This window comes from Agelaius tricolor, unplaced genomic scaffold (assembly GCF_023055355.1).
Source record: "Agelaius tricolor isolate 1412-34295 unplaced genomic scaffold, bAgeTri1.0.p SCAF_72, whole genome shotgun sequence".
Lineage (NCBI taxonomy): Eukaryota > Metazoa > Chordata > Aves > Passeriformes > Icteridae > Agelaius > Agelaius tricolor.
This window is the reverse complement of record NW_027269332.1, coordinates 789,529-801,784: the sequence shown is the minus strand read 5'-3', so window position 1 is coordinate 801,784 and position 12,256 is coordinate 789,529. Positions and strand designations below refer to the sequence as shown.

At 42.9% G+C, this 12,256-nt stretch overlaps 1 protein-coding gene across 25 annotated transcripts in view; it reads left to right on the top strand.

Annotated features, from left to right (window-relative positions):
- SOX5 (SRY-box transcription factor 5) overlaps positions 1-12,256 on the top strand; it is a 608,636-nt gene that overhangs the window by 456,078 nt on the left and 140,302 nt on the right. The window lies entirely within an intron of this gene.

Sequence of the window (12,256 nt, the reverse complement as noted above, 5' to 3'; positions counted from 1 at the left end):
TTTGGAATGTTTACTTGCTAATGTTGTCCCTGCTCTAGAGATGCTCACTCAGGCAGGCTCCCAGACCTTGTGCTGGCAGGTTTAAGGGCCCTGTGCACAAGAGGTCTGCAATATTCAGTAAAGCACACCATACAAGATGCTCTCACAGGTTCTTGGGTTGGTGCAGATGCAGAGAAAGTGTTATTTTAATTCTATGGGCCTTCCAGCCTGTCACTGATAAGCCACCAGCATTAGCCTGTGCTGTTCCACTGCTTTACCCAAACAGGAAAATATTCCCCTGGTTTCCCCAGACTTCTCCCCAGCAGGCTGTACTTCAAAGATACATATTCACTACATCTGTGGAATAACTTTATAACAGAATGCAGTGCTCCAGCCCCCAACAGGCTGAGATGTTGTTATGATGATGATGATGGTGATTATTATGGCTCCAGAGGGCCAAACCCTGATTTCTTCATTCCTGGTCCATGTGTGTAAAGCAACAGGTCTTAAAGAGGAAGGGCAGCCCTGGGCTTACCTGGGAGGTCTGGGTTTTAAAAGCACTTTGTTTCAAGATGAAATCACCCTTTGCCATGAACTGATGCATCTTTAGGATGTTTCAGGGACAGAGTATGGGGAGACATCTTTGATACCCACTTTTGGGCAGGTCTTGCACAGTGTGTGGAGCCTCTTTAATTCTTGACACACTGGAACCTTTAGAAGGACTCCCAGTGATTCTCCAGTGCCTCTGCACTCTGTGGAGCTGCTCTGAAGAGTGCTGTGCACTGAGAAGGTGGTCTGTTCCCACTGCCTGTGATCTTTTTCTTTTGGAGGGCAATCTTTTTTCTCCCTTCCTCTTTTTCCCTTTCACAAGCTAAACTTGAAAGCAGCAGCAGCCAGCTATATGCTACCACCAGAGAAATTCAACAGTCCTTTCAGTCGTGCCTGGGGGAAAGGATGGGGAGCAACAGCACAGCCTCAAAGAAGACTTTTCTTTGCTTTAATTTTTGGTTTTTAGCTTTATATTTTGAACACAAGTCGAGTTATTGTTCTGTAGCTCTGTTCAAAAGGCTCACATCTGAGGCTTTTTAGTGTGACTGTGGTTCTGTGGTTGGGGGCATGGTTATTAGGTGTTTGGATCAAGTTTGGCAGTAAGCTGTGAAAACAGGCACTGGTTTATTTTTCCTACTGACTGCCGTGACAGTTGCAATTATTGTCCATTGTTCCTAGGTGGCTGGAAAGGAGGGAGGATACAATAGAGCATTGCCCTCTGGGGGTAAATGAATTTGACTTACAGATTCTTGGGGGGTCAGGCAGGCTGATTATTTAGTGCCCAGGAATGTGGTTTTCATGGCACCATCAGCCCTGAGCAGCCAACAAACAATGGCTCAGCTGTACTGCAGCTATATTTAGTGAGGCAGCAGGAAAGGTGTGCAAGTTGAGCTGCTCTGTACCCACACACACGTGTACAAACACACGTATATTTGCTGCAAAATGGTTTTGTCATTCTATAGTTACAAAGTTTTCCAGTTGTGATTTTTTAATTAACTTCTTTCTCTGTACTTGGCCCAGCAGCTGCGTTTTTTCCGCCCCTCATTTCTCTATTAGTGATATTTGGAAACCCCCATTTTAGCCATGTCTTATGTTTAATACACCCTGGAATGTGGACAGCACTAGGAGCTGTGCTGCCCAACTGTCTTACACACTGAACAGTTTTTTCCATTTAACTGTTCAAAATTTCATTGTGCTTTTCATTAGGTCTGGGGGAGTTTTAGTACATCATGTGCAAAAAGGCTCAGCACCAGGCTACATACTGTTAATGCCCAAGTCTGTGTTATTACCATTGAGTTTTATTATCTGGGAGAGATTAAAGAAAGGGAGATGAAGAGGAAGACTTTATTTTCTATTAGCGTGAGACTTTATTTTCTATTAGCGTGATTTCCTTTAAGCTAGAGAGCAGGGGTATTTTATTAAAGACAGGGAAATTGGTGAGAGGTTGGAAAGGGCCAGGCTCTCATGTTCTGTGCTCAGTTGTTTCTCTTGGTCGCTTTGTCACCTTTGGCTGCGATTTAAACCCCCCTTTCTTCGTCTGCACACCCATAAAGCAGAAGAGCCATCTCTGAGTGTCTGCAGAGGCAGCTGCAGATTGAAGATCACACTTAGGAGGGTCTATATCCATCCAGTTACTAATTGAAAGGGAAATGGGTTGTTTTATTCCACAGTTGGACCCAAAGGTACTGCCAGGGAATGCTCTTAAAAAGGGGCAAAGCCTAGAACTTTTTACGTCTGTAGAAACTGTAACTCAAATACCTGTGCTTGTTCAGAGAGTTTGGGGCTAAATTACAATTTTAGCACTAGAAGTTTCTTAAGAAATTCTGTTTTGATATCTATGGAATTTTTACTCTGCTCAAAACAAGTTGCTGTATAGCAAAACCTACAAAACTGCTGTTTAATTGAAGTATTTATAGTGAAGCTGTAAAACTGTATATTGACTTTCTTAAAGCCTGTTCAAACTTACTTATATCCATCCCAGTCAAAACCAGGGCTCAAAAGGCCTCTGGATTATCCTTGGATAATGCATTTTATTGGATTCAGTGGAGCAGAGAGACCTTCAGGTCTCAAAGTGGTGGTGTACAGGAAGGAAAATCATCCCCTTTTCTGCTGTCAGTGTAACTGCCTTGTTAGCTGTGCACTGCAGTGGAAAAGGAGGTGCTGTCCTCCAATGTTAGTAGGAAAAGCTATCAAAAATAGATGTATTCCTTAATTATCAGTGATCATTCCTTTATATAAAATTAACTTTTTAATTAAATGATAAAGCGAAGCTTCTCTTTCACTGGCGCTGGGCCTCAGGTGCATCAAGGGTTGTCCAGCCTTGCTCACACTGGGGTGAGTGAGGCAGCTTTAACCATGATGAAAACTCCTCTTAAAACTTCCTTGGTGTGCACAAAGCCTTGCTGCTAATCTTGTCCATCTCTCTACTGAAACTTGGCAAGACACAGCAAGGCATATTTTTTATGTTCCCCACTTAGCTAATTTTGAATAGGTGTGTGGAACAAAAGGTCGAACAGACTTCTGTTTCCAGTCTTTCTGAGCTGGTTTTCTCTTGAAGGCATTGTTAACAGTGATTGTGCCCAAATCTCTCAAGAAGGACTGGGCAGGTCTGAATCTGATGTATTTTTGTTGTTATTTGAAAGACCTTTTGTATTGTGTGGGTGAGTTTGTAAACAGCTCAGGTGAAGTTCTCTGCGCTCCCTGTGAAAGGGATTGGGTTGAAGTCATCTCTTCATTGTGTCCATGGAAATCTGGGTGACTCTGGAGGCTGCTCTGGAGTAAGCACAGATTTATGGAGGTGACTGAAGGTGAGATCAGCCTCCCAGCCCTGCTCTGCAGCTCACCATAGCACAGAGGTTTGTTCTGTGTGAGGAGCTGGGTTCCAGGTCCCGGGCAGTGCCAGTGCAGGTGGTTTGATGTGAGATGGAGCTGTGCTTGCTGCAGACTCTGCTTGTGCCCCTGTGCTCAGGGGATGGGGCACCAGAGAGTAGGCAGTGAGGGGTTTTAGGGCTGCCAATAATGGCTAAAGAGAAATAATCCATTCAGCGATACTATAGCTCATCAGAGCCCCTGAATTAAAGACATATGTTATGTAGATTCAATGTATGGATTAAAAGGGATAATCTGGTAGGTGACACACAGAATCTTGAGATAAGTGAGCTGTGCAGATTCCTGTATGGATTGTGAGGGATAATTCCAGTTAAGTAATGCTGCACAAGTTGAAGACAAGTAAGCTCTGGGTAGTGCTCAGGTTATGTGCAGTAATCCAGTGAGTGACACTTTGGATCACATAATCTGTAAACTAAAGACAAGAAATTCTGCATTTACATGTGGACAGGAAGAAGGAGGGGGAAAGGGAGAAACATTATTCATGGGGAATACTCTGGGTTTAAACCTTTGACTAATACAGCACAGATCCCCAGGAGATGTGTCAATTTTGCATTTGCAAATTAATGGTTCAAGAAGGTTTGCAAACTTGTGTCAGCTCTGGGTGTTCTGCATTATTTTTTCTGTGAGTAGTATTGTAAGCGGAGTGGCAAGAGAAGGAGGGTGAGAGTCATAAGTGAAGGAGGTATGTTGGATTGTCAGCTTTTAATTGTGATAAGTTCAGCATTTGTTGCAGCCTACTTGGTGTCTTCTTTGTGTTTACTTTTTTGAGGGGTTCGATAGCAGCAAATTGCCAGTGGAGCTTTAGCGCTTTGTTAACATTCCAGAAGTGCTGGGGTGCATGGGGTCCTGCCCAGCTGCACCCAGGGAATCCTGAGTTTCAGGAGGAAATTGGGCAGGTTGGTCACAGGGCAGTGTGGTGCCCTCAGGCTGCAGAGAGGCATCCAGGGCTGGCTGAGCCAACACAGAACTTCTTCCGGCCAGGAGAAAGCCTGGGGGAGAGGCAGTGGCTGCATGGAGCTGCTCCTGTTTGACCTGGAATGGGAGGTTAGCTGAGGGTCGTGCATGGGGAAGGCAGGGTTGGAGGAATCTTTTTTAAAGCATCTAAAAATGTTATTTTATGGCAAAGCAGCTAATTCAGGTTGTTCCGGATTTTTGTACAAAAAGGTATTTAATTTGGTCTCAAAAAGTCAGGTTCTAGTTTTATTTTTAAGATGTGATTATTGATAGAGATGATGGAATAAAATTGAACTAATTGAGGTAGTAAATGCCAGTGGCTTTGTTGGAACATATGGGGGCCAAACCACTGTATTTAAAAATTGTTCAGAGAGTTGGTTGACAAAAGGGTCCTAAAGCTGTGCTTCATGGTTCTAAAATTACCTGATAGAGCTGAAAGCCACTGAGCTACAACTGCCAGTTTGTCACAACAAAGCAAATACACACACACACACACACACACACACTTTTTACTCTTTTTCCTGCTGCTGCATAAAATTCCAGCAGCAATTGCTGTTTTCCTAGCCTGGTTCTAACTTGTTGTCTAGACAGTGAAACAATGAGTAACCTCTGAGAAACGGTCTCAGCACAAACAGAGTTGTCTGTTCCTTTTGTAACCTTGACAATGAGTTGCTAACCTGGTTGAATACCAAGCCTTGTTTGTGGTCTGCTGTACCAAAACTCACTTCTGACAGCAAATGAGGAGTGCTCAGTGACAGCCTCTTTCCAGCCTTGTGAGACACCAAAGTGCAGGTTTGGTACAGAGCAGGCAGCTGAGCTTCTTTTTCCCCACAGAATATGAGTTCTCGAGGCTGGTAATGGCAAAAGAGGGTAATTGCTCATCATTTGGTTTTACTCATTCTTCACCTTGCTCTAAAATCATAAAAGATTAAGAAAGTCTGTCTGCTGAAATAAAAACCTTCCTTATATCTTGCTGTCCCACAATGGATTTTTACTTGTCAGACAGAGAAGATTCATTACATAAATCTGTAGGTACAGGCCAATCAGTTTGAATTGTGCACTTTTTCTTTCCTTGTTTCTCTTTCTGGAGCCTGTGGCTTGTCAAGTAAAAAGCAGTCAGAAAGTTTTCTTTCATTATGCTGACTCGCCCCAGCAATAGGATGAAATAATTGAATTTAGCAAGGTGGGTAGTTATAAGATGGCAGTCATTGTGTAGCAAAGTTGGCTTAAATACTTAATGAAAAATGCCAGTTTTCAGATGTTTTAGTCCTGACAGCTGCAGGATTTAGTGGCCTGAGAAGCTCTGTTCTGGTCCATAGTGAGCACTCTGCAATATTGATCAGGGAAGCATCAGCACAAGTTCCCAAGCACAGACCCACACATCCCAGCAGGTACAGAATTTAAAGTGCAGTCCCACTGCTTGGCCATAAATGTTTCACATTGCTGTTCAGGAAAAGGGGGAAGAAGATGTTAAATTGTGAATTTACCTCAGCCACTTAGATGTGTTCCTCAGCCTGCTTTTCCTGGAGGAAACATCAGCTCCTCATTGCCTCGTGTGTGACTTCAGCAGCACGAATGGGAATACTCCTCTTTACATTTATGTCATAAATAGAATTTTAGATTTTTATTGAGGGAGAGCATGACACAGATTAGTTTGCTTTAAAGTAGAGGACTAGGTGGCCTGTTTTACTTTTCTTATTTCCTTACTAAGCAAAGTCTTGTTGGGTTTAGATTTCTAAAATGTCAAGGTTAAAAGTAGCACAAGGATTGAGGAAAAAATAGTTGAGACTGGGATGAGAATGATACTGTGGAGGAAAGATGCTGTAAGAAAACCCTCTAGAAAAGATAGTTATTTAATGAACTGCTGATAATTTTATTTATTCTTTGGCTTTGGTACAGTTAGGACTAGTAGGATTTTACTCTTTCTGAGGACAGCTTGGTTAATAGATTGTTCAGTTTGAAAAACCTTCGTTTTTATATCAAGACTGTAACCTTTGGTGGCTAAAAAAGCCTGCTGAAAAAGCAGAGCATTGCAGGAAATGCTTGGAGGTGACTCAGCCTTTAGCTCATGCATGGGCTGCAGCTCAGCCCTTGTCTCAGGGCTGTTACATCAAAATCACAGAGGCTGTGCTGTGGCAGGGCTGCTGCTCCATGAGCTGGATGACATCAATAATTGCTTCATTCATAAGGGTCCCCTTGGCTGAAACCCTACCTCGTCTCCAACTGGGTCAAACACAGACTTAATTATCTATTTAACGTGTATTACTGTTAAAAGTCAGTGGGGAAATTCTTGGCTTTGCTGCAATAGTTCTGCTGGTGACTTCATCAGGGCCAGCAATAAAACCTCCTACACCACATAAAGTGCAGAATGACTTTCAGAGAGTTGCTAAAAACTCTGTGCTTTAGTTTGCTCTTGAAAAACATAATGCATGCCATCACCTCAATACCTGCAAACAGTCTTTAAGAAGATCAATTAGGTGGTGCTTTGAAATTAAAAAATGCTTTATACTGCATGCTCTAATTATTATTATACATCTTAGCATTATTTGAATACAGAGCACTTCAAAATATTCTTATTTCCATTAAATGAGTTTTTCCCCCATAGAAAACTTTGTAGATACAGGAGGCTTTTTTTTTCCCTTTTGTAACCACAGCTAATGATACGAACATAATACAATATTATTATGTCTTCCAGCCTTTGTACTTGCACATTGTTTTCTTTGATTTCCCTTTGAAAGACGGATCCTGACAGTTCAAAAGCTGTTTAGGCAGTCCCTGTGACAGTATAAACTGGCTTGGCAGGTGGATTTCAGTGCCTGGGTGGGTTGAGTGTGCACAGAGCATCCCCAGCAGTTCCTGGGGAGGGGACAGAGGGTTTGGGGACAGCCCTGCCCCTGGGGCATGCACATCCCTGGGCTGGCTGGCAGCAAACACTCCCACTGCCTCAGCATTTGCAGCAAAAGCTGAAAATGCCTGTTACAGAAAATATTGGCTTTCCCAACTTCTCATTTACATTCTCGTTCTGTCTAATAAATTATAACAAAGTATTTACTGTTTTGATCACAGAAGCAGTTCCTCTGCCTTTTTTTTGCTCTGGTTCTGTTTTGGGTGGGTATGCCAAGGTTTCTCCTGTTCCTTTTCTCACTTTATGTGTGTCATTTGGTCATATTGGTGTCTTCATTCTAATGTTTATTAAAATGTTACTGTCACTGCCAGTCTGAGACTGTGAATCAGAACTAAGAATGTGTAATAGTTTATTTCACATTTGAGTAAATTTCTTCTACTACTTAAACACTATTATGGGTAGTGTTGATCTGAGATGAAGTTTAGGTTTGCCTAGAATGCCACTAATTTGAGTCTTCTTTTATTGCCATCTGCTGTGGGTGCTGCATCCACAAACGTGGGGTTTTTTCCTGAGTTTCTGTTCATGGTGATAGAGGACAAGCTGGCACATCTGGAGAGCATCTTTTCTTGGTTCTTTATGCAGTTACCAACCTGCAGTGTGTGCTTTGATGTCCTTTGCCTGACCTGTTTCCCTCAGTTGTGGAAAACCTATGTTCTGCCATTGCATTAGGAGCACAGAGAGCACCTACAGCAACCTCCAGAGGGGCAGGTGGTTAAAGGCTTTGTTAGACATGAAATGTGCAATTTCTGTTTGTCCTGGCTCTCAGGGTAATTCAGAGCAATTCTTGGGGCATGGTTTGAGGCTCTCACTCAGAATTTCTGTGGAGCGGTCCAGCTTGCTGTCAAGTGATGGACACTTGGGGTTTTCTGGCAGCCCTGCTGCCTGGCTGGGGTGAGAGCACTGCAAGGTGTCAAGGCCAGCTGCAGGGCCATGCCCAGCTCCAGAACCACAGAGCCATTCCCAGCTCCATCTTGGAGCATCCCCCAGGGAGTTCAGGAAGGAAGCAGCTGCAGGTGGCTGCTGGGGACAGGGGTCTGCACCCCCTCCCAAGTTCCAGCAGGGTCAGCAGCCGTGTGGGTAATTCAATAATTCCTGAGTAGCATCATTTGAGCAGCTGTCTTCATATGTTGTTGGGTTAGTTGCTTGAAATACTGACATGTTTTGCCCTGTGAGCTGCAGGATTCTTTAAATGGAAATCCCTTGGCTGCCAAGACACTTCACACCATGATGCAGGTTTGGATCTCGTGCAGGTTAACACAGAAGATAGTGAGGGTAGGACAAAAGTCCACCATCCTTGTTTGCCTACAGCACCTAGAAAAGGGTAGAGAACCAGCTGGGGCTCTTAACTCTGTACTGGTTTTTGATACACCAGGAAAAATTCCTGGAAGTGATTGTACTCATGTGGTGACCCCACTGTTGGCCTCAGCTCACCAATAAGTAAATAAATAATCTCTCCATGCTTTGGCCTTTGTATGTTATGCAGAGTAATACATGACTGGCCATGGCAATGTGAAATGGCACTTTTGTTGACCATTTTAAGAAAAGTAAATATAGGAAAGGTGTGCTAGGTAATAAGGCTAACATAAAACATACCAAACCTAAACTAAATGCAGACATTTAACATTATTATCAAGACTGTCTGATTCAAGTACTTCCCTTTTTTTTTTTTCATTTTCACACATTTACAAGCCAGCATTTACCTGCAAGATATGTCAAAACTGTGATTCATCATCAGTGGAGCTTCCATAGATGTGTGAGTAAGACAAGGGGAAATTGCACAGAACTCACCATCTCTCATTAGAGCCACATAGCTGATCTTTTATTTTTTTTTTTTTTTGCCTCTGGTTTTGTGCAGTTCACTTGGGAGTATGGCTATCCAAGTACTTACTTTGCAAGGAATTATTACCTCAAAGAATTGAAATTATCATTAAGTACTGTTCCAGTTACTGGAAGGATGGCTTAGTCCTGGGAAAAAAAAGTACCTACTAAGCCATGTTTTCCTGGAAGTATTCTCCAAGAGAAGTTTTTTTTTTTTTTTATAAAGCTGATGCTGATAAATTTTCCCTTTTGGTGTATTAGCAAACTGAAATAGCTCGAGAAATATAATGCAAGAAGTCTGCCTTTTGTCAGACTACTTTCACTCCAGCTGTATAAACCCCAGGAATTATGCATTGTACTTGGTAAGTAGGATATAAAACACCCCTTGTGGGCATTTAGGATTGTCTTTAAGAATGGAATAATAATAATAGTGAAGAGACTGAGTGAATGTGTGCCTGGCTGCAGTGTGGTGTTGGTGTCTGCACTGGCAGTCACTGCCTGCTCTGAGCTCACAGTCATGGTTTGAGTTGGAGGGTCAGCAGGTCTCTCTGCAGTGCCCAGGGACACTTTCATTGTTCAAAACCCTGAAAATTGAACATTTCCAAGGATGGGGCATCCACCACTCTCTGGGCAACTTGTTTCAGTGTTGTACCACCTTCACTCCTTCCTTATTTCTAACCTAAATTGACTTTCTTTTAGCTTAAACCATTGCCTCCTGTCCTGTCACAGCAGGCCCTGCTAACAGGTTTGTCCCCATCTTTAAAAGCCCCTTTTAGGTACTGGAAGGTGTCTCTGGAGCTTTCTTTTCTCCAGGCTGAGCAGCCCAAACTCTCTCAGCCTTTCTGAGAAGAGAGAATAGAATAGATCTAGAATAGAGAATAGAATAGATCTAGAATAGAGAATAGAATAGATCTAGAATAGAGAATAGAATAGAGAATAGAATAGAGAATAGAACAGATACAGAATAGAATAAATATTCTCTGAGAATAGAGAATAGTGCTCCAGCCCTGGTGATGCCTGTGGCCTCCCCTGCACCTCTTCCAGCACATCCCTGTCCTTGCTGTGCTCAGCACCAAGAGCTGCAGGCTGCACTTTGCTCTTGGCACTCAGATGGAGCTGCTGAAGGGCTTTGCTGCTCTGTGCCAGCCAGGCAGGCTGGTGGGATGTCCCTGTCCCTGCCTGTGCCCTGCTCAGGTCAGTGGCACATGGGTTTCCTTCCCAGGGAGCCCAGCCCAGCCTGGGCACACAGGGCTGCAGAGCTTTCCTGCCTCTCCTGGGAACTGTGAGCTCTCTGCCTGTCACTTCACACATGTGGAAACATTTTCCACCTTTCAGATTAACTTAAAGATGGGGATTAATTTAACTTTACAAAGGGGTTTTTGATTCCCAGCTGAAAGCTGCTGTAGGAGCTGAAAATCCAGGGATGAAGCAGCAGTGCTGAGTGTTGGTGTGTTTGACAGTGATTTCTTTCTGCTTGCCCTCACTCGGGGGCTGAGGCAATCCTGTGTGCTCCTTCTTTCTGTAGGACCTTCTCCCCCTCTCTCATGCCTGCATCCACCCCTCAGTGAAAGTTAGGAATGAAATATCTGCTGAATAAATAAACACAGAATATTTTGTTTTCAGGTGTTTCAGTGGCAGTATCAGTGCATGGCAGTCTCCATTAGAGGAGCTTTTTGGTAAATCCACATGGACAGGCCAGGCAGGGGCTGCCTCCTAGAACAATTCTGCACCTCTTGGAAACACCGCACCTTTCTCCTGGGGAACAACAAATAAAGGATGCAAGAGTGGCAATAGAAACCTCTGATTAATTCCATGGCCAGGTGGCAAATGCATGACTTGTAGCAGCTCTCTGTCTCCAGTGCTGGAAGGAAAGCTCATAGTTAGAAGTGTTTTCTTCAGCCCTGGGAGTGTTTTAGCACTGGCTTCCATTCCTTCTCACAGCTTTTAGCAGAACAGGTTTAAAGGCCTATGCTTTCTGTTGCAGTGTGTTTCTCAAGTTTCCAGCTTGTACCACAGTTTTTCTGGAGGCTTTATCTGAGAATATTCTGCTGTAGTTCTTTGTTGTGTGGTGAGAATATTTTCACAGAAATTTCTAGAACCCTAATGAAAAACAATTCAGTTGCATTTCTTCTGTCACGTTGTTTCTGGTGATTCTGTGTGTTTTTCCACTTGCATATGGCTGTCTACAAATGGATTTAAGTGCCTGCGCTTGGCTAACGTTGCAAATGGGATGGTGCTCGGGATCACATCATTGAAATTAGGTAAAAGTAACAAAAAAAAAAAAAGGAAATTAAGCTCAGTATCAAGCAAAGAGCCCTCCCAGTGCCACCTCAAGGGCTTTCAGAGCAAGAGCAGAGGATTCACCATCACAGACGTTTCAATCCAGTCTAGCAGGCTGTATGAAATATTGTGGGGAACATTCCTGCACTGGCAGGGGGGTAGGCTAAATGAGCTATTACCAGCAGCTCTTTCCATGTCTGACTGATAGTTGGCTAGGAACGTGCTTGCTGTAGTCGCCAATTTTTTTTCTTTTTTCTTTTTCCTTCTTTTTTTTTTTTTTTTTTTTTTTTTTTTTTTTTTTTTTTTTTTTTTTCACTTGGAGAGCACTGGTGACATTGGCAGAAGAATGCTCCCTTATAACCACTGTCCTTCTGGGTAGAAAAATAATTTCTTCAGCATGGTTCTGAAAGTGAGGTAGTGAGTTCCTCTGTGTGTGTCTGCTGAACTCCACTATAAAAAACATCTAACAACAGTACAAATGAGAGTGATGATGAGTTGTGTTTAACTCCCATTTTGGATATGTTTATAAAAGAATTTGTCCTTTAAAATTGCACCTCGGTGGCAGCAACAGCAATGGGAGTTATTGACAGTTTAAATACTGTATAATTTAATCCTAATCAGGGATGTGGATGATCTAACAGGTTATAGAGGGATTTTAATGCTTACTCTACATCAATGCTTTGATACTACAGAAACTGCATCTTTTCCCTAAGTTTCTGCCATAAATGTTTTCTTACAAACCTTAAAGGGTTGATTTTTGCTCCCCAGTGTTTAAAACTTGAAACTTCCTCAAAATAGGCAGTATTATTTCCCTCTGTTAATCTGACAGAAAAGCAGTGCAGAACAGATGAAAGGGCAAAGGAGCATTGAAGGGGGACTCCA